The sequence below is a fragment of the Nicotiana tabacum genome, chromosome 10 (assembly GCF_000715075.1).
Source record: "Nicotiana tabacum cultivar K326 chromosome 10, ASM71507v2, whole genome shotgun sequence".
NCBI lineage: Eukaryota > Viridiplantae > Streptophyta > Magnoliopsida > Solanales > Solanaceae > Nicotiana > Nicotiana tabacum.
In genome coordinates this window covers 142,072,004-142,097,996 of record NC_134089.1, presented here as the reverse complement: position 1 = coordinate 142,097,996, position 25,993 = coordinate 142,072,004, and the positions used below count along the sequence as shown (strand labels likewise).

Here is a 25,993-nt window from a genome sequence, read left to right as displayed (position 1 = left end):
TCAAAACAAGAAAATAAAATGCCATTCCTTTCTTCAGGTGGGCTCCTGACCTCAATAACAACTTCGAAAAATAAAGCACCATTCCTTTCTTCAGGCGGGCTCCTCACCTCAACAATAACTTCAAAAAAATAAAGCGCCATTCCTTTCTTCAGGCGGGCTCCTGACCTCAACAACAACTTCGAAAATAAATCGCCATTCCTTTCTTCAGGCGGGCTCCTGACTTCAACAACAACTTCGAAAAATAAAGCGCCATTCCTTTCTTCAGGCGGGCTCCTGACCTCAACAACAACTTTGAAAAATAAAGCGTCATTCCTTTCTTCAGGCGGGCTCTTGACCTCAACAACAACTTTGAAAAATAAATCGCCATTCCATTCTTCAGGCGGACTCCTGACCTCAACAACAACTTCGAAAAATAAAACGCCATTTCGTTCTTCAGGCGGGCTCCTGACCTCAACAACAACTTCGAAAAATAAAACGCCATTCCTTTCTTCAGGCGGGCTCCTGACCTCAACAACAACTTCGAAAAATAAAACGTCATTCCTTTCTTCAGGCGGGCTCCTGACCTCAACAACAACTTCGAAAAATAAAGCGTCATTCCTTTCTTCAGGCGGGCTCCTAACTTCAATCAGCAACTTCGAAAAATAAAACGCCATTCCTTTCTTCAGGTGGGATCCTGACCTCAACAACAACTTCAAAAAATAAAAATGTCATTCCTTTTTTCAGGCGGGCTCCTGACCTAGGACTGTATTCTAGGCCGGGCCCGGGCCTTCGTGGGCCAAACGGGCCGGACTTCGTGGGCCTGGGCTCTGATGGTCCCGAGCCTGGCGGTCCCAGGCTTCGTGGGCTCAACGGGTCGGGCTCGTGGGCTTAGCGGGCTCCTGACCTCAACAACAACTTCAAAAAATAAATCGCTATTTCGTTCTTCAGGCGGGCTCCTGACTTCAACAACAACTTTGAAAAATAAATCGCCATTCCGTTCTTCCCATTCCGTTCTTCAGGAGGGCTCCTCACTTAAACAACAACTTTGAAAAATAAATCGTCATTCCGTTCTTCAGGCGGGCTCCTGACTTCAACAACAACTTCAAAAATAAATCGCCATTCCGTTCTTCAGGCGGGCTCCTGACCTCAACAACAACTTCGAAAAATAAATCTCCATTTCGTTCTTCAGGCGGGCTCCTGACCTCAACAACAACTTCAAAAAATAAAGCGCCATTCCTTTCTTCAGGCGGGCTCCTAACTTCAACAACAACTTCGAAAATAAATCGCCATTCCGTTCTTCAGGTGGGCTCCTGACTTCAACAACAACTTCGAAAATAAATCGCCATTGTTTCCCCTTACCTCCTGAACCATTTTCCTTGTAACTTGAATTATCTTTCTTCAAAACTACTTCCCTCAAAACTTGTACTGTCTTCCTTCTTCAAAACTACTTCCCTCAAAACTGGTGTCTCATTTCTCTGCGAACTGCTGGGGATAACACTTTTTCAAAAATATGTTATCTTACTCCTTCAAAGGCTACTTCCCTTAAGACTGATGTTTCATTCCTCTGCAAATTGTTTCCTTTTGCAAAACTGGTCTTCCTCTTTTATTCTTTTTCTTCTTTTTTTTTTCTTTTTCTTCTTCCTTCAAAGACTACCTCCCTTAAAACTCGTGTTATCTTCCTCCTGACATTGCTTTCTTTAAAACTTATTTTGCCTTCTCCCGAAAACTGCCGGGGATACCTCTTTTCACCAAACTTGTGTTAGACTTCCCGAAAATTTTCGAAATGAACAAAAAATTTCTGTCCCAGTTTGACAATCTTTCTTGTGGCGCATCTTTCCGTCATCAGTAACATTCCCTGTCCCTGTCAAATCAAAGAAAATTTGGTCTGTTTAAAACGTGGTGGTTGGTTGTGATACTCATGCTGGGATGCTATCAACCATTTTCCCATCTATGCGTCGTCTGACCATCTTGAAACTTGGTTGATACCTTCCGACCTTCTTGACGATTCGTTATTCACAAACCTCTCAAACATTTTCCAGTCTCCTTATCTGACCTCATGTATTTTCATGATAGCTGATTTCACTTGAAGATCTTGCATGTTCATTGATTAATCACTCCCTCCATCGTCTGTATTACTGAAATACCTTTTTCCGGTGCAGACCCAATATCTTCTTTTGCGGTACTGTCCGTGAACTGGCATTTCCCCAACCTTTGAGTCTCCTATGAATTTCCCAATTATGTCCATTGCTTTCCGCGTTATTCTTTCTTGATTTTCCGCTGGCCTTGGCCTTATAACCCTCGATTTCTGTTGGGGATATCCTTCTTGACACTGGTCCATCCTTTTGTCAATCTCATCATCGAATAAACCTTCGGTTCAATCCCCCTGGCCCTCTTTTTGTTACATTGTCCCTGAATTGATATGGACCAATCTTGGGTATTTTGCGCGAACCTCAAAACACGTTGACTATTACCAGCTCATTGTGCTTGTTCTTTCCTGACTTATACCACTTTGATGTACTAGTCAAATCTCGTCTTGCATAATTGGAAAGTTGATGGCAAATTTTGAAATCATTTCTCGCTTATTCTGACCAAAGAGACTCAAGAAGAGGAAATGACAAAGGTAAAAGGAACAGAGTAAAAGGCAAAAGAAAGAGATGACTCCTAACAAGAAAACTACAAAGTAAAACCTATCAGATGTGGATACCAACTCTATTGGCCATGACATGCACACGTGGCCTATCCTCCGTCGTTAATCGCCTTTCACAATCTTCGTCTGGTGCTTTCCTGTATGATTCTCAATCTTTATTCGACTTGTAGTGCCCGAAGGGTTTTCACTATCAAGCCTCTCTCATTTTGATTTTTCTCTCAACTTATAGCCGCCTCAAGGTGCCCGTGAAGGTTTTCACCGATAAGACTCTCTCATTTTATTACTTTCTGTCGGGGATCAGAGTGTTATTCTCGACTTCCATTTGCATGACTTGGCATCTTTCGAAGATTGGTCAAAAGGTCTTTCTTTGGACCTTAACGTGGGATTTTGGATAGGTCTAGAAAGAAAGGGTATTAGCGGCTCAAAACGAATCAATTTGGGTTCAAAATTTACAACCTTGGGAACCAGATTTCTTTACATTAAACACAACTTCTGCCCCAGTTTTTGCTTGGGAATTTTTGATTTTTTGTTACACTATGACCGAGCCGTGAAGCGCCTACGTATCCTCTTTGAGGAATCAGGTCAAGCGTAGTTCCCAATTCCCTTTTTTGTCTTCCTTTCCACTTATTTATTATTTTCTTTTCTTTTTCTTTTTCTTTTTCTTTTTCTTTCTCTTTTGCTCATTTCTCCTTTCTCTTTTCTCTTTTGTTGTTTTGTTGTTTCTGTTGTTTTCTTTTCTTTTTTTTTCTTTTTCTTTTTCTTTATCTTCCATGCTTGTGTTTTCTAATCTTTGCTAGTGATTCCGAGCGAGGGGTATAAAAGAAAACCAATAAGGCTCAAAGGGTTAACGAAGGATAAAGTGTTTAGATAGAAGAATAAAATGCCTTCGTCATTCCAATCTTCAAAACATGCCAAGCACAAACAACACAATTAAACATTCGCCACATCTTCTGATTGTGCCGGACTTGATAACCATATCCACACATTTGCCTTTTCATTTGTCATTTTTAAAGCACCGTTGGGCAATACTCTCACTTTCGTTACATGAACGGCCTCCTTGTCAATATGGCTAACTTGCTTTTATGGTTTTTCTTTATGTTTTACTTGCCCCAATTTCACGTGGCTCGGGCTTCAAATGACCTCAAGCTGTTCTTATTTCCCTTAAGTGTCCCGATCATCTCCCAATGGCTTTATAATTAACTCTTAAGATTAGGCCCAAACTGTGCGTGCATGTCATGTCACTAGAATCGGCGTTGAACAAAGACAAAACAAAAGGATAAAAAGAACTAAACAAAGAAGATAACCGGAGGTAACAAAAGACCTAAATTTGCATTTAGACAAGCGGTGAAACGGTTCGTATAACGAAACAAGCAAAACAACTGGGGTACAACCTTGGAACAAACCTAAAACAATCCTAGACAACACTAAACAAACCACTATGACAAAAATGGAAGGATAGGAGGGTTTGACACAAGACAATGTCCGGATTACAACCCTGTAAATAACCCGCACAATAGAAATGACAACGAAATGAACCACCAAAGCTCCGCTCCGACTGACCAAGAAAGGAAGCGTCTTCCCAATTACCAAGCACGACATCTTAGCCACTGAGCTTCGCATCAAAACCACTATCTGCTTCCACATCTTCAACTTTAGTCAATATCCTAAGAGGGTTCATATGCTCTTTATTACTGTCGTCGATCACAACCACTCCTTCGTGAATCATTCTGTCTATTTCCTTTTTCAACGAATGACATCTCTCAATGCTATGCCCTGGAATATTGGAGTGGTATGCGCATCATGTAGTAGGATCAAAGCTTCTTGTACGTGGATCTGGAGTATATCCGGGGAGCGGCTCAATCAGGCCAGCATGCTTTAGCCTTTCAAATAGACTTGCATAAGATTCTCCGATAGGGGTGAGAGCCCTTTCTCGTTTCAGCAACCTCTCGTTCCTAAATGCCTGATTTGGCCTAAAACCTGATCCAAGGGGTTTCTGGTGTGCTCATGGATAGTCCTTTTGGGGAGTTGGGTACTTGGAAAGTGAAGCATGTATTTGGGAGTCCCGTGGAGAGAAGTAGCGTCGGGGAGGGGAGTAGCGTTGAAAAAACATAGTTGGACGACGAGTGATGGAGCTACTCGGGTGGCTGGGAAATCTGTCATAGGTGGGTAGATATGGAGAGTATGGAGGATCATCCGTTATTGTGTGAGGTGTTTGGGTAAGGATAGAGTTCAGGAAGCTAGGTGGTGGCGGGGGTGGTGCTATCCCAGTCATCCATGCCCGATACATGTCTGCCACATGCTGTCTCAATATTTTTACCTCTTCTACCAACCCGTAGTCCTGTTCAACCAACTGCTTTCGGGCATCGGCACCAACCCACTCAGTTCTGTTGCTCTCTGCCATTGTCTTTTGCCTTTGTGTTGCAGGGAAGCGTTACTTTAGAATCACAACCAACCACCCTTCTGGTTATTGAAAGAGGACAAAATAGAAGCAACCTGTTAGCGTTAGGGTTTTCAACAGATAAGAAAACACACATTGAGGATGCAATGCAACAAAGCAATTAACCCTTTCTATCATGCATTTGCTTCAGTTACGTGCGTCATTCCGGCTTCTTGTAATTGTGCTCACTTTTTCTTCTTTTTTTTTTCTCTTTTTTTTTCCTCTTTTTTTTCTCTTTTCTTTTTAATGGTGGTCGAATCTTATGTGGATTGCCTACATATCATGTCCCCGCATGAATCAGACCGTGCGTAGTTCTGACATAAGTGCGGAAAATAAAGACACTATTTTTTGGATTTTCCAACATTTACTAGCAAAACGTTTTATTACAAGGCAAAATATTTTTGAAAGGAAATTGACAGACTTGATACAGACTACAGACTTTATGCCAAAAAGGGAAATACAAACTCCGACGGACAACAAACTCTGAAGACAAGGAAAATACAGACTCAAACTATGAATGTCCTAGAGTTTTTAATTTTGGGCGCCCGCGGGGGATCGTTTGGCCTCGCCGCGGGTTTTGGTGCATGGCCTCTCTGCAGATCTTTTAAATTTTCCATGATCTAGTGGACGTGAATCCTTATTGAAACAAATAAGGTGGTACAGGACATATCCTCACAAGCTAGGCACTCTATGGTGATGTAGTGCCCGATATCGTCGATCCTTCCCTTGATTCTGTTCCTTTCCGTAAGCAATCGCTTTGTTTGTTGATTCCGCATCCCCAGCACTTGAGCGTTGTAAAAGTGTTGATCCTGAAACTCATTCATCTGTTTCTCCATTCGGGCCATCAGATCATAGCAGCGCTTCCTATCTGCTCTGGCATCTCGGGCTTGTCTAAAGATCCGCTCTTTGAGAGTGGATATTGTTTTTCTCAATATAGCGATGTTCCCTTCGTAGTCCCTCTTTATTTGCCGCGTATGCTTTGCTCGCGCTTATGTACCCCTCGAAGAAATCTGCCTCGGCTTTACAAGCTGTGAGAGCTCAGTACATCTTGGATACCATCATGGGGCAAGCGTGCTTTTATTGCTGGTACTCAGGGTTTTGATGACTCTTGCCACCTTTAAATCAATATTTCTGTCTTTTTCGGAGAAGCGCCACAATGCCCAAGGATGCTACCATGAAGGCGAACCGCCTACGTTCATCCCATTTTATCTGATTCCCTTTGTTGCAAACCCCGCTTTTTGGATCATCGAACCCTCATATATGCCCATGAACTGCAGAGTAGAAAAACTTTATCCGACTTAGAGTACGGGACTCCCTTGATTATCTTTAGTAGATCCATGACCTGGTGCGTATCGACGGCTCTTGGAGCAATCTGATATTTGTGCCTTAGCCCCTCAGTAATGTCCATATAACCTTCTACCTCTTGGGGTGAGTTTAAAATCTGAGAAGTGGAATACATTGTGGGCCGTGTTCCAAAATATGTAACCAAAGCCTTTATGATATCCCCCTAGGATTAATCTTCAGCCACCCAGTGAGGCCTCCCAGGTATAGCTTGACCACGTCGCGCTCTGATCCGCCCAAATCATCCCACCACATGTGCAACTCCAAAGGGATCTTGTTCACTATTGTTATGTGTAAATTCTGACTTGTGCTCATTCTGCACATTTATTAGGGTGTTTAAAATTTAAGATTTATTTGACTCAAAATAAAATTAACACACATTTTTCCCAAAAAATAAAAAATAAAAAACCTGATTTCGCACATACGGCCTTTCAGCATTTCGAGAATGCAGATTTTAAGGCTGTATGGATTAACTGATCGAAATCTTAAAACGACCAAAGGTGGCTATTTATGCAAAATTGGCCTTCCGTCGTCCCTTTTGGGGACATTTGACTATTTTTGACAAAAACGACATCACCCGATTTATTTATGTTGACTATTAAAATTTAACATTTTTGGCTATTTTTGCAAAAAGGGTGGTTGGACCCGATGAGGGTTGCCTACGTATCTCACACCCAATGAGAATTAAACTGGCGTAGTTCGGGCCAATAAAACAAAATTCTTTTGAAAACAAGACTCTTTTTCATTGGTAAATAAAACTATTTTTCATAAACAAAACCCTTTTTTTTTCTTCTTTTTTTCTTTTTTTTTTCTTTTAATTTTCTCAAAAATTCGGCAGAGTTTCGACACTATTTGGACACTAGTTTTTTCAAAACAAGCGATTTAACTCTTCTTAACCCTCGTACCTCTATCTCTCTTTCCTAAAAAATATTCAAAAGTCGGTCAGCATGCAAGTCCGAAGCAAACAAATGCACAAGTAACAAGTAAGATGCATCAGGATGGTCTTTTGTCATTTTGGTACACCTGTCCTAGACAGACCCAACCCCTGTGTTGAGCCTCCAAAGTCAAATGCACGTGATGCAAACACACGTTCCTACTAGGGATCCGACATGAAGCTGAGTTATTCTAGGTTTATACCCTGGGTATTTGTTCTAGACTGTGTACCCGAGCAGACAACTCGAGTCGAGGAGGGGGCTACGTACCGGGAACCAAAAGGCCATCCGGCTTAGTAACTTGTCCGGCCTCTTTCTCATTTCAGGGTATGACACTAACAGAATAGGGAGTCTCAACCAGTAAGCACATCCCCAGAGATGAGAAGAGAAGGATTTCGTAACAGTTTATATATAGTTCGGATAATATCAAAGCGGTAAAAAGCAGCACTTAGCACATTAGGCCCAAGCATGTGAATAAAATCAGATAATAAATAAAGCCAAATATAACAATTATTCTAAGCTCGAATTCTTGAACCCTAAACCAGAGATTCTGGGTTGGTATCCCTAGCAGAGTTGCCAGAGCTGTCACACCTCCTTTTTCACCCGCGCCACCGCCAAGGGGCGCAGATGGAGTTTTTCCAATTAAAGGACAATCGAAACAGGATTTATTATTTAATTCAGAGTCGCCACTTGGGAGATTTCTGGTGTCTCAAGTCACCGGTTGAATCCCGAATCGAGGAAAAGATTGACTCTGTATTACAGTCCGCGAACCAGAAATTCGGATAAGGAATTCTGTTAACCCGAGAGAAGGTGTTAGGCATTCCCGAGTTCCATGGTTCTAGCACGGTCGCTCAACTGTCATATTCGGCTTATTTATCTGATTTTAATACATGTTGAACCTATATGCAAATTTTAACTTTTTACCGCTTTTATTATTATTATTTTTTAATGAGAATTGCAACGTCGTGAAAACGTATCTCGAACCACGTCACATCAATGTACCCGTGGTTATCGACATATTTCGACTCCGTTGAGATTTGGATTTGGGTCACATAAATATGCACCCGAGTTTAAGAAAGTAAATTATTAAAGGCGCGCCTAAAACGACTAGAGTATCATTATTTTGGGTAGGGCCATCAAATTTTGCTAAATGGCCCATCCCGAAGTCTAAGAAATTTTACAAATACTTAATGATGGCCCCGCAACTTATGTATTTCGTTCGTCGAGGCTCGTCTCGTTCATTATTAAAAAAGAATTGCAATGTCATGGAAATGCATCTCGAATCACGTTACAATCAATGTACCCGTGATTATCGATGTATTTCGACTTCATTGAGATTTGGATTTGGGTCACATAAATGTGCACCCGAGTTTAAGAAAGTAAATTATTAAAAGTACGCGCCTAAAGAGACTAATGCGTTGTTATTTTGGATGAGGTCGGGAAATTCGCTAAACGGCCCGTCCCAGAATTTAAGCATTTGATATATATATATATATATATATATATTTACAGAGGGACCCGCCACTATGCGTTTTACTAAGCGAGACTCATCTCGTTTATTTTAAAAAGGCAATCCTAAGGTGACTACACTTTCTATTAAGTTCGTCTCTGAAATAAAAGAGAAGAAGTTCTAATTAATTAATATTATAAAAGCGGGCTTCTAGTTCAAGTTCGAGTCCATACCAAAGGACGGACCTTTAAATTTGAACCCGCTACGTAACTCAAAGCCCCCAAACTTATATTGTGTTAATTATATACTGAGACCTTTAAATCAGGCCCAAATTAAATGGGCCAACTAATTCTACTTGTGAACGAACAACAACAGGTGGGCCTTGAGGCAAGCCCAAAACCTAATGGGGCGTGCTAAGTTGTGTAGGAGAGATCGAGCCCCTGAGGTCAAGCATTTACTTATTCATTTGCATGTCATTAGGTAAGCATCCTAATTTTAGAGTGAAAGCAGTACGCGTTCTACTTGGAACAACTTGAACAAAATAACCACAACACTCTTTGCGGGCCAATTTTAACATGACATGATGTAGTAAATAAACAGTCCTATTTTAGTACCAAAAAAAAAACACCTGACGACCATTACTAAAGGTTGATTGCAATGTGAATTGCTTTCAAATGACTTCACGAAATAAATTACAAAAACTGAAATTAATCTAACTATCCTATTAACCTAACATAAAACTAAATACAACCACTGCTCGAGATCACAGGCTTACATACATTCAAGACATATCGAGTGATTATCTAGCTAATAAAGAAACAGTTTTAGTTTATTTATACAGTCATGTCAAATAGAACTAATAGCTGCATTCCCATTTCATCTCAACTTCAACTCCAAATTCGAGCTTACATCAACACAGGTTTTTAGAATGTGTACCTGGAAATGGAATACAATGGAGAAGAAGCAGGATCAGCAGCAGTAGCAATACAACAGATGGTACAACACAACAACAACAATAACAGATATCCAGCAGCAACTCAGGAAAAATAGTTAAAAAGGATTCCCCAGCTATACCATACAGCAACACAAACAAACCAACACAGCCATAACAGCACCCAAAGTAAACCCAACTTGAAACCAACTTCAAACCAAAAGAGTAGCAGGAAACAGTCCAAAAACCAATTTTAACTAGACAGCACACTAGTTTCCACTTCAGATTTTCAGAATGTTTTTCCTCTTAAAGCCTGGACAAAAGAATGGCCCGACCCAACTCAAAAGCTTGGAAAATAAACTGATTTTCTATTCCAAAAACCAGCCTTCTTCTCTGTCCAAAGGAACAGACAGACCAGACTCAGAAGCTTGAAAAAGAACTGATTTTCTGCTCCTAAAAACCAACCCTTTGACTGTGTAAAAAAACTGTACTGTGTACACTCCTCTCCAGATCTTTTTCTCAGAAGGAAAAATTCGTGTCCAAAACTCCTCCCTAAAATCTATCCTAAGTGACTCTATTTATCACCAAACACTGACCCTGCCCCTCAACTTTCAAAAGGACTTTGGGCAGAATTTTCCCACTAATTCTGCCCATCATCTCCTTTTAATTCCACTAGTACATGTTTTGTTCCCTACTACACTTGTGTTTCTTTATTCAAATAGGTATGGGCACCTATTTCTTAATCCATTTTCTTTAAACCTTTCCCCACCATTATGTATTGTTCCCCATTAGCAGTAAACAATTGTATTAGTTTAATGGTATTTTAGTACCCTACTATCAGCCCACTTAAACTAACCAATTTCTGAACTTTTCAATCCCCAAAATACCCCCTTAACCCCTGTGATTACTGTCCTACCCACTCCCTTTCACCCTGCATTGAGCCTTTCAACTCCAACCTATTCAAATCTACCCACTACCCAAGCTGAATTCAACAAACTACAACAGCTATAATCAATCCAGCCTACCAAGTTTCTAACAACTAAATGACTAAGGCTGAATTCTAACTGGAACCAGCAGACTGAACTTAAATCAAAACCATATTAACACCACACAGACCCCAACAAAATCATTGAAGCTAAAACTGAAACTGAATCAAATAACGCGTTGATACAGGGATTAAGCTATCACAATTCTAACCTAGACAAAACAGATGAACACTGAACGAAAACAAACTGAACTCATACGAAAGAACATGGTGGATAACCATGAGAAAGGGAAATTGGAACACTTCGAAACAACTGATTCCATCATGCTTACTTCAACACAACATTAGAACAGAGAAGAAACAGGAAGGTAAACCTACGGGGATGAATCAAAACTTAAACTATTATCATGCTAATCTAACATTCAAACATAACAGACTAATCGACGACACTTATTCAATCGATTACACCCATTACAGCATACAACAACCGACAACAAACAGAAATGATGATAAAATTGGACCAAATAAGAAGGTCTGATGGAGAAGGAAAAAGAGTAATTGATAAAAGACGAATTCGAACTCATCTTAAACAAACAAACAAACAAAACATGAAAACAAACAGAGAAACAGAAGAAATAACTCCGAACTTAGACCTATCTCTCAGTCGCTCTGCTCGTAACTCCGACTTGAGCCTTTTGGGGTAAAAACGGACTTTAATCGAGTGTTCTTCACTGAGAACCCTCGACTAAAGTCGATTAGAACCCCCAATTTTCCTCGGACTGCCTCTAGGTTTAGGGTTTGCTTGTTCGATTTTGGACTTGAATAGTTCCGATGAGATTCGAACGAAACTAGGGTGTGATTTGGGGCTGGGGAGGTCTAGTGGTCAAAAGGTGTGAGTTTGGGAGGGTTTAGGTTAGGCGCCGCTACCAGGGGATCTTGTGGCGGCGCTAGGGTTCTTGGCTCAAAATCAATATTCGAACGGCTGAGACTAGATTCGAAGGAAGGGGAAGGTGGATTTGGAGAGAAGAAGTCAGGGCGGAGCTGTGGTGTGAAATTGGGGGTCATTGGACGAACTGGGGTTCCGGCCTTATTTCGATCTAATATTCGACTCAAACGGCTGGGATTCGAGGGATAAGGGTTAGGGGTTCTGATTGGGGAGGTCGAGGAGAATCAATGGTGTAAACATGGGGTCGTTTGGACCACCGGAACCGCCGTGAGGCGATTTCCGGTGGGTGGTGCACGGTGGCAAGAGGCGGGGGATATGTTTGGTCTCTGAAGCTCAGAGACGAAGAGGTGGGGGGCTTGGTTTAGGGGGCGGGGTAGGATTTAGGAATATATACCAGGTGGGGAATTTAATCCCGGCCGTTAGATCAATTAAGATCAACGGCCAGGATGAAGGAGATTAACCTAATACGGTGTCGTTTGGTTTAGTGTTGGGGTCGGGGTCGATCCGGGTAACGGGTCGGGCCAGGGAATGGGTAAGGGGCATTGATCTGTGACCGTTGGATCAAGTCGTATCAATGGCTTTGATTAAGAGTGACCAAACGACGTCATTTTAAGACGTCTCTGACCAGGCCAAACTGGACCTGGTTCATGGGTGATTTGGGCCTGATTTTTGCACTGAAATCGGCCTAATGTCCACTCTTTTTCTTCTTTTTTTTTCTTTCATTTTCTTTTAATTCCTTTTCAACTAAAAATCCTAATTGAATTATAACATTGACAATTAACTTAAAACATTAACTCTTAATAACAGCTATCACATGCAATTAAACACCCAATAAAGATAAAATCACACAATTCGGACATTAAACGCCAAAAATGCAAAGTACATATTTTTTGTGATCTTTCCATTTTGTAAAGCAAACTTGATAGTTTAATTAATTCCTAAATTGTAAAATTAAATCCTAAATGCACATGCAACACATATTTTTGTATTTTTCTTAATTAAAGTAGAAATAAACATGCACAGACAAAAATACAAATAAATCACAAACAACACAAAACCATTTTATTTTGAATTTTTGTGGGAGTAGTTCTTGTAGGGCAAAAATCACGTGCTCACAACGGGATGCACAACTGACAAGCTAGGTGGCAAGGCAAGTCTATAAGCCACCTCTCCCATACAATCAAAAATCTCAAATGGACCGATGAACCTAGGGCTGAGCTTGCCTTTCTTCCCAAATCTCATCACGCCCTTCATAGGCAATACACGGAGCAATACCCGCTCACCAACCATGAAAGCAACATCTCTGACCTTGCTGTCTGCATAACTCTTCTGTCTGGACTGAGCTGTACGAAGTCTATCCTGAATCATCCTGACCTTGTCCAAGGCCTCCTGAACCAGATCCGTACCCAATAATCGAGCCTCTCCCGGATCAAACCATCCAACTGGTGACCGATATCGCATACCATACAACGCCTCATACGAAGCCATCTGAATGCTGGACTGGTAGCTGTTGTTGTAGGCAAACTTTGCTAACGGCAAAAACTGGTCCCACGAGCCTCCAAAATCAATGACACAGGCTCGGAACATGTCCTCAAGAATCTGAATAGTCATCTCGGGCTGACCGTCCGTCTGGGGATGAAATGCTGTACTCAACTCAACCTGGGTGCCCAACTCTCGCTGAACCGCCCTCCAGAAATGCGAGGTAAACTGCGTACCCCGATCCGAAATGATAGATAGCGGCACCCCATGAAGGCGAACAATCTCCCTGATATAAATCTCGGCTAACCTCTCGGACGAATAGGTGGCTGCAACAGGAACAAAATGCGCTGACTTGGTCAGCCTATCAACAATAACCCAAACCACGTCAAACTTCTTCCACTCGGGAAGCTCAATCCTCTGAAATAAACCACCGGGCCTCTGATGCTCGTACTTAACCTGCTGACAGTTCAAATAACGAGTCACATATGCAACAATGTCTTTCTTCATTCTACGCCACCAATAGTGCTGCCTCAAATCCTGATACATCTTCGCGGCACCCGGGTGAATAGAATACCGAGAACTGTGGGCCTCCGCTAAGATCAACTCTCAAATCCCATCAACATTGGGCACACAAACTCGCCCCTGCAATCTCAATACACCATCATCATCTAAGGTCACTTTCTTGGCACCTCCACGCTGCACCGTGTCCCTCAAGACACACAAATGGGGATCATCGAACTGCCGATCACGGATACGCTCCAATAACGAAGAATGAGCGACCATGCAAGGTAATACTCGACTAGGCTCAGAAATGTCCAACCTCACAAACTGATTGGCCAAAGCCTGAACGTCCAAGGCAAGCGGTCTCTCACCGACCAGAATATAAGCAAGACTGCCCATACTGGCTGACTTCCTACTCAAGGCATCGACCACCACATTGGCCTTTCCCAGGTGATATAAGATAGTGATGTCATAATCTTTCAACAATTCCAACCACCTCCTCTGCCTCAAATTCAACTCCTTTTGCTTGAACAAATACTGAAGAATCTTATGATCCGTGAACACCTCACACGCCACACCATACAGATAGTGTCTCCAAATCTTCAATGCGTGAACAATGGCTGCCAACTCCAAATCATGCACTGGATAGTTCTTCACATAAACCTTCAACTGCCTCGAAGCATAGGCAATGACCTTGCCATCCTGCATCAACACTGTACCAAGTCCAATACGAGATGCATCACAATAGACTGTATAGGGCCCTGAACCTGTGGGCAAAACCAATACCGGTACCGTGGTCAGAGCTGTCTTGAGCCTCTGAAAGCTCGCCTCACACTCGTCTGACCATCTGAATTGAGCACCTTTCTGGGTCAATCTGGTCATAGGGGCTGCAATGGATAAAAACCCTCCCATGAACCAACGATAGTAACCTGCTAACCCCAGGAAACTCCGAATCTCCGTAGCTGAAGCTGGTCGAGGCCAGTTTTTGACTGCCTCTATCTTCTTCGGGTCTACCTGAATACCTGTTGTTGATACAACATGACCCAGGAAGGTGACCGAACTCAACCAAAACTCGCACTTCGAGAACTTAGCATACAACTAACTATCCTTCAGGGTCTGAAGAACCGCTCTGAGGTGCTGCTCATGCTCCTCCTGACTGCGGGAGTATATAAGAATATCGTCAATGAAGACTATCACGAACAAGTCCAAATAAGGTCTGAAAACTCGGTTCATCAACTCCATGAACGCTGCTGGGGCATTAGTCAATCCGAATGACATGACCAAAAACTCATAGTGCCCATACCGAGTGCGAAATACTGTCTTAGGGACATCAGACACCCTAATCCTCAGCTGGTGGTAGCCAGATCTCAAATCTATCTTTGAAAACACCCTCGCACCCTGAAGTTGGTCGAATAAGTCGTCGATCCTCGGCAGTGGGTACTTGTTCTTAATCGTCACCTTGTTCAATTGCCGGTAATCAATGCACATCCTCATCGAACCATCCTTTTTCTTCACAAATAGCACTGGTGCGCCCCAAGGCAAAACACTGGGTCTAATGAAACCCTTCTTAAGTAAATCCTGAAGCTGATCCTTTAAATCTTTCAATTCTGGCGGCGCCATACGATACGGCGGAATGGAAATGGGTTGAGTGCCCGGAGCTAGATCAATACAAAAATCAATATCCCTGTCGGGCGGCATGCCTGGCAGGTCCGAAGGGAAGACCTCGGGAAACTCCCGAACAATAGGAACAGAATCAATAGACGGGACCTCAGCGCTGGAGTCGTGAACATAGGCCAGATAAGCTAGGCACCCCTTCTCGACCATGCGTCGAGCCTTTACATAAGAAATAACGCTGCGAGTAGAATGACCAGGAGTCCCTCTCCACTCTAGTCGGGGAAAATCTGGCAACGCCAAGGTCACAGTCTTGGCATGGCAATCCAAGATCGCATGATACGGGGACAACCAATTCATCCCTAATATGACGTCGAAATCCATCCAAGAGCAACAAGTCAACACGGGTCTCAAGACCCCTGAATACCACAACACAGGAACGATGAACCCAGTCCACCACTATAGAATCCCCCACTGGTGTAGACACGTATAGAGGAATACTCAAGGCCTCACTAGGCATAACCAAATAGGGTGCAAAATAGGACGACACATATGAATACGTAGATCCGGGATCATATAGCATAGAAACATCCCTATCACAGACCAGAATAGTACTTGTAATCACAACATTTGATGACTCAGTCTCTGGACTAGCAGGCAAGGCATAACAACGGGGCTGGGCCCCACCTCCCTAAATCATATCCCTGGGACGATCTGCTGTTGGCTGACCCCTACCTCTAGCGGTCTGAGCTCCACCTCTAAGGCCTCTACCTCCACCTCTATGTCCTCTACCCCCGCCTCTAGCTGGCTGGGCAGGTTGTGGGGCAACTAGTGCCTGAATCATCGTGCGAGGACCCTGCTGCTGTGAGCTGATAGAAGCTCGAGGAATATCTGGCAATGTGACTCACGTTGCCGCAAGTATAACAAGCCCTCGGCTGCTGAGAATAACGAAGCCTGCTGAGAAGTGGTGGTGCACTGATAGGTGCTGATGGTGAACTGAAGAGCTGCTGGTCAGAATACTGCAGCTGAGAACCACGACCACCTGGTGTACCATGAGAAGCCTGGAGAGCTGACTGAAAGGGCCTCGAAGGATGGCCTCTACCATAAGAATCCCTACCTCCAGATGAGGTACCACTGAATCTACCCGAATGACGGGGCCTCTTATCAGACCCATGACCACCTCCCTGAGAAAGTGCCAACTCTATCCGGCGGGCACCATCTGCCGCCTCCTGAAATATAATCTCACTCCCGGCACTCATGGCCATCTGAACACGGATCGGCTGGGCCAACCCATTAATAAACCTCTGCACCCTCTCTCTATTGGTGGGGAGTATCACAATGGCATGACGAGCAAGATCAATGAACAGGGTCTCATACTGGGTGACCGTCATAGGACCCTGCTGGAAATGCTCAAACTACCTACGAAGAGCATCTCGCTGAGTAACTGGAAGAAACTTCCCCAGAAATAACTCTGAAAACTGATCCTAGGTCAATGATGGCGACCCTGCTGGACTGGCTAAACAGAAATCCCTCCACCAAGTCTTGGCGGATCCTGCCAGGTGAAAAGTGGCGAAGTCGACCCCATTGGTCTTTACAATGCCCATAGTCCGTAGAACCTCATGACAGCTGAAGATGAAATCCTGAGCATCCTCTGAGGGAGTTCCACTATATGTAGTAGTGAAGAGCTTGGTGAAACGATCAAGCCTCCACAAAGCATCCGCGGACATAGACGCACCATCACTGGACTGAGCCGCAATACCTGGCTGGGCTGCCACAGCTGGCTGAACTGCCACGGCTGGCTGAACTGTTGGAACCTGAGCCTGAGGAGCTACCGGCTCTAGAGTACGAGTATCGGGAGTCTGAACTCCTCCCCCAGCCTGAGATGTGGCTGGAGCTACGGGAAGCAAACCCGCTCTAGAAATACCCTCCATAAAGCCTACCAGTCGGACCAAAGCGTCCTGAAGCACTGAAGTGGCTATGAAACCCTCTGGGACCTAAGCTGGGCCCACTGGAACAACTGGGGCTGGAACCTCCTCCTCAAAATCGACCTGAGGCTCCGTCGCTGGGACTGCTGCTCGGGGCTGAGCTCTGCCCCGGCCTCGGCCTCGCCCTCTGCCCCTAATAGGAGCTGCTGCTGGGGGCTCAGGCTACTGCGCGGTAGAAGATGAAGCACGTGTTCTCGCCATCTGCGAAAGAACAAAGTGGAAAGACAATCAGTACTTGAGAAACATAATCGCACGACAAGAATGAACAAAGTGAAGTTTTCCTAACTCAGTAGCCTCTGCGGGATAAATACAGACGTCTCCATACCGATCCCTCAGACTCTACTGAGCTTGTCCATGAGTTGTGAGACCTAAGTAACCTAGGGCTCTGATACCAACTTGTCACGACCCGGATTTTCCACCATCGGGTTTCGTGATGGCGCCTACTATCGGAGCTAGGCAAGCCAAATGTTTAAAACACCTTTCCTACTTTCTTTCAACAATATAATAAGCGAGACAAAATCTAAGCGGAAGACTTTAAATTTAAAACAACTGAAAACCAAAAGTGCGGAAGTTTGAACCAAAATGCTACCCAGAGTTTGGTGTCACTAGCTCACAGACTACTACAGAATGCTACAAACAATGTCTGAAAGGAAAATACATCATGTTTGTCTGATACAAGATAAACAAACGAAAAACATGGAAAGGGACTTCGGCCTGCGAACGCCAGTTAGGCTACCTCAAGAGTCCATGGACTAAAGATAGCTCCCAAAAGTCCTACTACTGCGGTCCGAAAGCTGCTCCCTGATCTGTGCACAAAAATGCACAGAGTGCAGCATCAGCATAACCGACCCCATGTGCTGGTAAGTGCCTGGCCTAACCCCGGCGAAGTAGTGACGAGGCTAGACAGGACCTACCACAATTAACCTGTACAGATATATATAACAAGTGCAAGAAAACAATAACAGGATAATACAAAGTAAAGCTGAGAGGGGACATGCTATCGGGGAGTAACAGATAAAAATGAAATATCGGAAATAAACAGAAGAAACTCCGGTTTCCATAATATATATATATACTTATATATATAGTGGACGGCGTGCCACACGATCTCATAATATCATATATAAGTGGACGGTGTGCCACACGATCCCATAATATTATATATAAGTGGACGGCGTGCCACACGATCCCATAATATCATATATAAGTGGACAGCGTGCCACACGATCCTATAATATCATATATAAGTGGACGGCGTGCCACACGATCCCATAATATCATATATAAGTGGACGGTGTGCCACACGATCCCAATTCATCTTTATCACAGTGCACAATATGTCATCGGCAACGGAGGCCAATAACCAAGTGGACGGCGTGCCGCACGATCCCATAATATAGTATATAATATCTGACTTAATATAGTAGGCCCCTTTAGGGGAGGATAACAACTCAATACCTTTAACCCGACAAGGGTACAGCTAACAACCCAAAATATCCCGACAAGGGAGAGTATATATCAGTCTACACATCCCGACAAGGGAGTACTCACAACACATTCTCTTTTTAAATCACTTCTTCCTCAACTAACACATTCATGTTCGAGCTAACGCTCCAAAAGTACACCAATCACAATTCTACCTCAATCGTTCACATTATATGAAACTCATCAAGTAAACAAGGAGATTGTATCACATTATTCGAATTAAAAGCAATTAAGACTCACGGTCATGCTAGACTCCGGTGCATAGATAACCGTCACCATGCCTATACACCGTACTCTACATTAACAAGTAGCAAATAACATCCTAATCCTATTCCCTCAAGCCAAAGTTAGAACAAACACTTACCTCGATGACTTGAACACCACTCAAGTCTCAATTATAGCTTTACCTCTTGATTCCACCACCAATCCGTTCGAATCTAGTCATAAGTTACTTAATCACATTAATAATTACTAAATGAATCATTCCAATGCATGAAAATAGATTTTTACAAGGTTTTTCCCCAAAAGGTCAAAAATACCCCCGGACCCACGTGGTCGAAACTCGAGGTTCGGACCAAAACCCGGTTACCCATTCCCCCATGAATCCAAATATATGATTTGTTTTGAAATCAGACCCCAAATTGAGGTCCAACTTCTCCATTTGTAAAAAACCTAGGTTCTACCCAAAACACTCAATTTCACCCATGAAAATCTTTGATTTGAATTTGAAATCATGTTAAAAGATGTCAAGGAATAAAGAAATTAAGTTAGAAATCACTTACCAATCGTTTTGGAAAAGAAAAGTTGTTTGGAAAATTGCCTCTTAGATTTTGGGTTTATGAAAAGTGGAAAAATGACTGAAAATCCCGAATTTATACATTTTTGCTGGGGGCTGGCGCGGACCGCACAGAAAAGCACCGCGGCCGTGCCGAGGGAGGGAAGAAGTGGACTTCCTCTGAACCCACCCAGCGCGGACCGCACTGATTTGGTGCGCGGCCGCGTTGGTCGACCTGGTTACCCCCTTTGAACCCCACCACGCGGACCGCACAGAAGAGTGCCGCGGCCGCGTGGCTGCCAGCGCGGACCGCGCACCAATGGCCGCGGCCGTGCCGGACCTGCAACACCTGAACCTGCATTTTTTTAAGTTAAGACCTCCTGGGCCCCACTCGAAACTCACCCGAGCCCTCGGGGCTCCAAACTAAACATGCACACAACCTTAAAACATCTTACGGACTTACTCGTGCGATCAAATCGCCAAGATAACATCATATACATAGAATCAAGCCTCAAAACACATGATTTTCTCTCAACTTTCATAAAACTGAAATTCCCCATTTTAAGTCCGAAACACGTCATATGACGTCCGTTTTTAGCCAAACTTTACAGATTGTGCTTAAAACATATTTAAGACTCGTACCGGACGTCGGAACCAAACTATGAGCCCGATACCACAGTTTTCCGATCAATTTTCTTCTTCATTTTCCTTAATTAATTTCAGAAAATAATTTCACACAAATATTCATTTCTCGGGCTTGGGACCTCGGAATTTGATTCCGGGCACACGCCCAAGCCCCATATATTTTTCTAGGACCCTCCGGGACCGTCGAATCACAGGTCCGGGTCCATTTACCCAAAATGTTGACCGAAGTCAATATTATGCATATTAATATCAAAATCCATCAAATTTCTCACAAAATTCGCATATTTCAACATAAAAGCTTTCCGGCTTCGCGCCCGGATTGCGCACGCAATATCGAGGCGACTAAAAGCGAGGTTTTCAAGGCCTCGGAAGCATGGAACAAGGAATAATTACGGTGATGACCCTTTGGGTCGTCACATTTGGATATAATCCTTCTCCTCTTGTATTTCACTATTAGTTATTTCTATTTCACGAAAAAGGAAATTATGAAAATCTTCAGTATTTAAGATATCTAATTATTATTCTAATATTCTTATATATTTTATATAATTTCTAATGGTCTTACGGCTAATATATATTAGATGGTGATGGTAACTTATATATTTAGCGAAAATTAATTGTTTCATAAACTATTTGGTCCGAAAATCTTCTTGCTCTGATACCAGATTAAAAAGATTAAATTATAATATTAGATTATTTAAAGATGAGTAAAGATTAAAAAGATTAACTTATACCAGATTAAAAAAGATTAAAAAGGGATAATTAAAAAGGGATTGGTATCAGAAAATGAATATTATATAGTATCTTATAAAACGACGCCAAACTCATATTGTTCTGAAGAAACAATACCCTAGTAAATACCCTAGGGTATTTACTAGAATCTGAATATTCCTAGTGTACCAGTATATAACCTAGCTCTGAACAATATAACCTTTTTTGTTTCTTCAGAAGATTGGAGGAGGGTTGGTGATAAATTATTGACCTAAAACATTAAGTGCTGCTATAAAGTATTTAGTATCTTTCTTATTATATGTTATCCATAAATTATCAATTAAGCACCTTTGGGATCTGTCTATGACACATTCTGGTAGAATTCTGAAAGACATATTTGATGGCGGAAAAAATATTAGACTATGCTTTCCAAAATTCACTCTTTCTAGATTGGTCTGTTCTGTAAAAGGATGTGGCTTAAAATGGAGATTACCTAATACTGTCTGTAAATATCTGTCTGGGGGTGAGGCTTGAATGCCCTTCCCTTTGTCTTCAGTCGTGGGGACTGTTGGTCTCATGCTGTAGATATGAAATATTTTCTGTTAATTAACCGTAATTTTAAGCCTACTTAATTGATCTTCTAAATTATTATCTTTTCCTTTAATATGTTCAAAAACTAAATTATATATCTATACATCCTTCTAGATAGCATAGTTTACATTTAGCTCTTTATTTTTATTAGGGTGCCATTTATATATAAAACACTGGTTACTATCTAACTCTTTATTTCTTTCGAAATTATGGGTACATTCTTCTGATATGTTTACAAAATTATTTTCTTTTAAATTTAATCTTTCTAATCCTATTTCATTTATTAAATCTTCTTCTTCTGATTCTGAGCTGTCAATTTGAGTTTTTTCTTCTATTTCTACACTTACTATTGAGTATATGCTTTCATTGTCTAACATATATTCGTCTACATTTATTAGAGTTTCTTGGAAATCTTCTATTAACTGTGAATTCCTTGTTTTATTATTAATTCTCTTTGGACATGTATTTGCCAAATGTTCTACACTACCACAAGTAAAGCATTCTAGTTTATTTTTGTAATTTCTATCTGTTCTATATTTTCTAACGTGTCTATCTTTGTCTAAATATGGCTTTCTAGCTGATGATTTTCTAAGATAATAATTTTTTCTATTATATCTTTTATTGTATTGTGGTTTATATTTTCTAGATAAAGTTTAAAACCTTTTATAACCTGTCCCACTGGGATAGGTTAAATTTTTTGTTTCTTAACTTTTATTTCTTTAACCTCACCCCGGCCATGGTTAAACACTTATTCCCTTCTTTAATCATTTTCGGGTTTTTCTTAACCAGTTTCTTCTAGGAATTTACAGGTTAATCCATCATATTTGTTAAGAAATTGGGAAGCTAACCATATACTAAGAGTGTTATCAAAATAATCTAACATATGAACAAACATAAACTTATATATAACAACATAAATAAAGTAACATAAAAACTGGGGTAATATTTATCAGAAACATAATTTAAATAAAGATGAGTAACTTACATTTATAGGAGAGAGATTTCCCTTTCGGGAAACCCGAAAGACGTTACTGAACTTTTAGAAATAACAGACGATCACACATATACCTAAGCCTTTATTTATTTTACAAGCTTAAAGGAGTAGGAACTACTACAATATTCATAGGGATATATTTTACAAAGTGATTTTTGGAGGAGGATTGGTGATGAAAGGTTGGTTTGATATGGTTTGATGAGTTTTTCTTCATAATTTTTTCTTATAATTTTACTAGGGTATTTAGATACTATATAATATTCAGAACAATATGAGTTTAGATAGAATCTCAACATGATTCTAGTATTAGCGAATACCCTAGGGTATTTACTAGGGTATTGTTTCTTCAGAACAATATGAGTTTGGCGCCGTTTTATAAGATGAGTTGGAGGAGGGTTGGTACCAGTACAATATGAGTTTAATCTGAATATTTCTAGTGTACCAGTATATAACCTAGTATATAACCTAGCTCTGAACAATATAACCTTTTTTGTTTCTTCAGAAGGTTGGAGGAGGGTTGGTGATAAAATATTGACCTAGAGCATTAAGTGTCCCACTGGGAAAAGATAGGTTAAATTCTTAACTTTAACCTGGGATAGGTTAAAGTCCCACTGGGATAGGTTAAAGGTAGATATATTACAAAGTGAATATTAGCGAAAATTAATTTTTCTAGTTATTCTTTATAGAATAAAGCCTTTGTATCTGAAAAGCCTTTGTATTAGGAAAATATTTTAAGCATAGTCTACTATATATATATAGTTCTTTAGCATGAAGCCAAGAATAATATGTCTACTATATATATATATATAGTAGACATATTATTCTTGGCTTTTGGTTTACATGTATCATTCAAGAGGAAATGCTCGAATGATATATCTATCTCTCTCTATATATCTATCTATATCTATCTATATATATATGTTCTATTATATTGGTGGCTCTGTTTGTCGAATTAAACGTCAACTACTATTATTCATAATCTTTGGCTCTTTTTTTTTTTTTTTTGCTAACTATAAATAGCATTAGTTATATACTCTATTACTATTCACTAAGTTTTTGAACATGTTCGACAATATATTTTCTCTAATCTGCAGAAATTTGATACATAACACACATGTACTCTCCTTTTTAGCATTATATTCTTCTTTTTCAAGGGATAATAATATATCAGTTCATTGGTAGCTTTATATATGATGTATAATTTTAGTACTATAACTTGGAAACAAAACAACTTCGTAAAGAATTTACTGAAACTTGAATGTAATTATTGTTGTGGTAAGTTTTGTTTTTCATAAATGAGTTTGGAGTTCTTACACTTTTATGTTTCAATGGACTTATCTTTTTGCCGTGTATCTAATGAAGATTAAGAAAAAGACTTTCTATATAGATCAGTATTTATATAATATGTGCTTTAAATCTCCAGATAGCATATCCTTTTTGTTTTTGTTTTGAGTTCAAAATATTATGGTATAGCTTCCTGAACTTACCATTGTTTGGTTATATGCCAGAAATTAATATTGCTAGTTGCTAGAAATCAAGGTCATGCTAGGATTTGGGCAAACTGATACCTTCTTCTTCTTTTTTGGTCTTTTCGTCTGAACAACTTGCTCCATAATCATTTTATTAATGTAAACTGATGCGTGCTCTTGAATCATAATTATTTGCATAATCCTTTATTCTTGTTGTGCTAATTCTGATAGTTCCCCCTGTAGAGGACTCTTTTTCTTGATGATGTTTATTTTCTAGTTTCTAATGTTATGTTTTCTGTTTCATTTACTGCCTTCTTGTTGGGTATGCAACTCTGTCAACGTTTCACTTTTGATTGTTGGTAGTTCAATATTTAGACCATGACGTTTCGAATCAAACAGTAAATTATATTGAAAAATAGAGCTTCTTGTTAATTTCTTCAGGTACTAACAAGAAGCCTCCTCCTGAGAGGTGTTCCAATCAACTTATCTCTATTTCTCAATATAGCAGTTTAATTGTTTCTGGGATGAATTGGTCAACGGGGTGATGGGCCATAGTGTAAGACTATAAGTTGTAGGACTATGTTGTTTGTAGAAATTCACCAGCATCTTGCAACAAAAAGGGAAGCTGTAGATCATCTATGGTATATTATTTATGCTTTGGTGATTTATACCCCTGTCCATCATTCCATGTGATAATTTTTCCCCTCGATTCCAGGCAATTGAAGAAAAGAACTTTAGCATACTTCCAATAAATAACTCTTTTATTGCCCAGAAGAAATATTGCTTGGTTCAGTTTGAAACTCTACCCTATTCCACAAGAGCAATGCTTATCCTGGACCTCACTATTTATATTTTAGCATTCAATTAAATTTATTCTCTGCCTTTTATTTTTAGTTAATTTTATGTAACCAAATCTAGTAAAGATTGGAGTTTTGATGATTTTGTAGGTGAAGCAAATGAACAAGAGTAGGTGAATGCGGTGAAGACCTTACTGAAGAGTATTGGTTGATCACTGATAGACTTTAAGATGTTCTAGAATCTTGTATTTTAAACTATTTTGCAATCTTATGTGTTAACTCTTGAATTGTCAAACAATATTATGTATTTTGCCTTTATATATGAATAATAATAGTTGAATATGTTGGATTCCAATTTTGTTGGTGAGTATTTCCTTTGTGATTTTTATAAGTTTTAAGATATTATATTTTATTATATAGGTAAATAATTATTGCGATAGACCAACGTACCGTTGCACTAGCTCTTAATAACCGTTGCAATAGACGGTACCGTCACGTGAACTACTAATAACTGTGGCAATATATCATCTAAACCGTTGCTATAGCAGAAAATACCATTCCCTAAAATGCTATTGAGATGATTTCAAACCGTCCCAGTTGACTAAGTAACCGTTACAATAGATAGACCTATTGCAAGGGATTCCAAAACTGTTACCATACATGGACCTATTGCAACAACTATGCAACCGTTGCGATAGAGCTATTGCTACTTGACCGGATGTGACGGTCCCTAAACCGTTGCAATAGGTCTATGGTAACGGTTTTCGTATCTATTGTTACGGCTTTGCCACTGTTGCCATAGATCAATTTTCTAGTAGTGAACTTTCACAACTATCCTTTTGCACGACTATTAAAAGTCTCTGCCAATAAGCTTTTGTTAAAAGGAGCTTGCCAAGTTATTTTCAACTGCAATCTTTGTCTAATAGTGCTTTGTCGTAACTAACTAGTTTGGTATTAAACTCTTTAGGGATCCTGTTACCGAAACTATCCTAAGAGTGTACACCGAACTATGATTTTCCTTAGTATTCTCCCACTAAGACGAAGTACTACTAATATTACCTTCATTACCTTACTGTATTGAAATATTAGCTACTTCTTAATTAAGTGTTCACCGTTCAAACATCACTCCCACTCGACAATGGCATATTTTGTCTATTAACGTTCTCTCACTACTTAAATGTAATGGAACATCAATTTCGATGTGGGTTTTGATGTTGTTGCACATGTAATTATTTTTTTGCCTAGTTCCTGTAAAATTAGTTTACTTTTAGGAATATGGTTTATTGAACAGTCCTTATCTAG

The 25,993-nt window shown here is 40.6% G+C and overlaps 1 long non-coding RNA gene across 1 annotated transcript in view; it reads left to right on the top strand.

The window, feature by feature from the left end:
• The window catches only part of LOC107764978 (uncharacterized), a 36,094-nt gene extending 11,048 nt beyond the window's left edge, over nucleotides 1-25,046 (top strand). The window contains exon 2 of the long non-coding RNA XR_012695798.1: nucleotides 24,842-25,046. This is a non-coding gene — a long non-coding RNA (uncharacterized LOC107764978). The remainder of the gene's footprint in view (nucleotides 1-24,841) is intronic.
• The last annotated feature ends 947 nt before the right edge of the window (nucleotides 25,047-25,993 follow it).